Raw genomic sequence first — 3403 nt, forward strand, 5'->3', positions numbered from 1 at the left:
CTGCTGTGGGAGGTCTTTCAGCTGCTTTACCTGGGCGAACAATACAGTTGGCTCTGTGGCATGCATTGTGGTTTCTCTCTTATCTGAGTTTTTCCTGTTCCATGATCAACACAGAAACCATTCTTGTTCTCTTTAAGCTGTTTGCCAGTGGCTCTCTCTTCTTCCTGGTTCACCCTATAGCCATGGGGAAAGGGAGGGAGGGAAGAAATAGGGATTGAAAGTTCACTGTGTGTCAGGATCTGGCTAAGACATGCATGTATGATAATAGTCCCTACCACCAATGACTGATGGCGTTTATGGACAAGGATACGGAAGCTCATGACGATGGTAAAGCTCAAGTCCAAGATGAAGCCCCTTGCCTGGACTCATATTGTTAGGTGGTAGAGCTGAGATCCAATCTCCGAACTGTCCAAATTCAAACAAGCAGAATAAACAATACCAGCTGGGACAAAAAGCTCAGAAACCAGAGTCATACCATAGGGTCAGTGTGCAGTGGGAAAATGTTTCTGGAACATGATACACTCTTCCATAGGTTCATATCTGTTCACATGCCATCCTCCTGGTACTCTCCAACCTCCTCTGCCAACAGGCTCTTCTTCATCTTGTAAGCCTCCTTATGATGCCTGGGTTAGGTGCCCCTCTCCCAGCTTCCTGTTTCTTTGTGCTTATCCTTAACGTAGAATTTAGCACAGTGTATCATAATGGATGTTTTCTTGGGCTTTATTCAATTGACTATAAACTCCTGGAAGCAGGGTTGAGGATGAATCTCTGAATCCTCAGTGCCTAGCACAGCTGTTGGCATGTGTGAGGAAGATGTGAGAGTAGATTCTCATCGAAGGAAAGAATGAACAAATGAAGGAATGAACCCTGTCCTCAGATTCCTTTGCCCACAGTCGGCCTAGAAGTCCCACCCTCTGCATGAGGAAGTTCAGGGAGATGTAGTGACATGTCTGGAGTGCCACAGGGAGCCAGATGAAAGCCAGCGAAAACAAAACGAAACAGACAACCAACACCACCACTGCCCAGTGTCCCCTGTCCTCCAACAGTTTGCAGGGATCAACCACCCGCATCTCCTGTCCAGAACTCACGTTACTCCGATGATCATCCCTGGAACCATAGCAGAGAATGCGAGCTGCCTGCCCAATGTCCATTCTCTTTGTGTTGCTTACTAATTTAAGTGAACTGGGAGTTGCCATATGCCCAGTTTAAAAAGGATTTCCCAGCCTCCTTAGCAGCAAGGTTTGGCCCTGTGATGAAGTTCTGGCCAATGAGGTATAAGTTTTGGGATGGGATGTATGGGAAATCCCCTTAAAAAAGGGAGAGGGTGAGGGGTGCCTGGGTGGCTCAGTTGGTAGAGCATGTGGCTCTTGATCTCAGGGTTGTGGGTTCGAGCCCCATGTTGGGCATAGAGCCTACTTTAAAAAACAAAACAAAACAGAGAGAGTAAGGCAGATAAAGGTTTTTGTGGTGGTGCTTTGACTTTTCCCTTTTCCTTCTAGAATGTTAGCACAATGATAAAGATAGTTGCAGAAGTGATTTTGGATCACAAAATAACCAGAGAGATGGAAGGAACTTGGGTTCTTAGAGATGATGGGGCCCTGGGTTGTTTGCTTCTAGGCTCCTTATGTGGGGAAAAAATAGACTTCTATTTTGTTCAAGTCACTCTTATCAGTTTCTGTTTATTTATTAGAAGATGCAGGAAGGAAAGGAAGGGGTCACTGGCTCTGGGCCTTGTGGACTAGGCTATTTCTAGAAATAGAATTTAGAAAGCTGCCAGAGGTGCACCTTGGCTGAATGGGTGTCCTGCAGGCCAAAGGAGAGGTGTGGGGTCTGGGTTCATTCACTGGCACTACCTGCCACCCAGGTGGTTCCTAATGGAACACTAGGAACAGGGTAGGGCTTGGGGACCCGGGGGGGGCGGTGGTGGTGTCTCAGTTCCTCCCATGGGGTTCCGTGACCTTGGGCTGATCTCATCATTGCACTTTGGGGTTTGAATGGACTTCAGAGATCCAGAGCCTGTGTCAGACACTGAAGGTTGCCTACCCAGCAGCCATTTCTACTTTGGTTCTTGTTATTAGAACACTGACTTTGTTGCTCATCATGGTAATTGCTTTTGCTTTTTCCCCATTGTTTAGTTAAGAGGTATGTGATCACCCTCTTGCCCCCCCCCATCATGAAATACAAGGGGCATATCTGGGAAAGTTTTCCTTATTTTTTCTTAAGAAGAGGCCCAAGAAAAACACTCACCTCCTCTTGCCTTTGGGCATTACTGAGTGAGGGTGTGAAGTTTGGAGCTACAGGAGCGGTCTTGACACTGTTAAAGAATCACATAGAAACTGGCTTGTGGCCCTGACCCCCTTGAGGCCCTGTAATAGCCAGCCTGGGACTTATTGCTGTAAGATAACAAATCGAGTTATTGATTATCACCTCTTTTTTCCTTGTAGCCATAAGCCTCTTAAAAAGAATCTCCTCTCTTTATTTGACAAATGTAGAGAATAAGGCTCAGAGAGGGAAAGTGACTGGCCCAAGGTCACACTGTAGGTACAACAGTGGCAACCTGAAATCCTATTCTATCTTCCTTCCTAATAATGGAAAAAAACCCTCTTTCTTGCATAATACATGGGGTCACCTCAAGAATCAAGTGAGATTCTACATGTGTTTGAGATACATGGAGACCATTTAATGGTTCTTTTCTTTCTCTTTGGATAGGCGAGAAATGGATGTGGACCAAGTCCAGTTCTACCACAGGGAGCATAATTCCGCATGACAACAAAAAGAACAATCGTTGTTCAGATTTACAGAGCACCTTATCATTTATACAACATGTCAACATTTCCCAAAGCTTTTCATATCCATAATTTCATTAGATTTTCACAACACTGTGGGCTGGGCCAGACAGGGATTATTGTTCCCATCTTACAGATGAGGACCCTGAGGGTCAGAGGGGCTAACTGATTCCCCTGAAGAAAATCGTGGGTGAGTGGATTAAGTACAGGCCCACAGCAGGGAGTTCAACGTCTGTGCTCTCTACCATTTACAATGCCCTGTGTCCTTCTGTGGTCTAGGTTGAGACCACAAGGACTCTGGGAGGTAGGCCAAGTGAGTATTTATCCTACATTACAGAGGAAGAAGCAAAGGCTTAGAGGGGTAGACAGAGGTCACAGAACCAGCTCATTGTGGCAGTAAGCTGTCATCCTTCCTGACTCCACAGCATTTTCTAGAATCATTCCCAATATGAGTATCTGCCCTTGTGGTGGGTAGGGCAGATATGGCCATCCTGCATAAGGAGCATGTCATGGGACAGAGAGAAGCTATGTGACTTGGCTAAGATGACTGTGCCAGCAGCCAAAGTATGAATGTGGGCTTCCTGGGTCCCTGTCCAGGGCTCTTCCTCCTCTTCCTC

At 46.3% G+C, this 3403-nt stretch overlaps 1 non-coding gene across 1 annotated transcript; it reads left to right on the forward strand.

Moving 5' to 3' along the window:
- The first annotated feature begins 1333 nt into the window (after window positions 1-1333).
- Window positions 1334-1406, forward strand: TRNAK-CUU. The gene has a single exon. It is a non-coding gene; the product is annotated as a tRNA-Lys (tRNA).
- The last annotated feature ends 1997 nt before the right edge of the window (window positions 1407-3403 follow it).

This window comes from Ursus maritimus, unplaced genomic scaffold (genome assembly GCF_017311325.1).
Source record: "Ursus maritimus isolate PB19 unplaced genomic scaffold, ASM1731132v1 scaffold_12, whole genome shotgun sequence".
In the NCBI taxonomy this organism is placed as follows: Eukaryota; Metazoa; Chordata; class Mammalia; order Carnivora; family Ursidae; genus Ursus; species Ursus maritimus.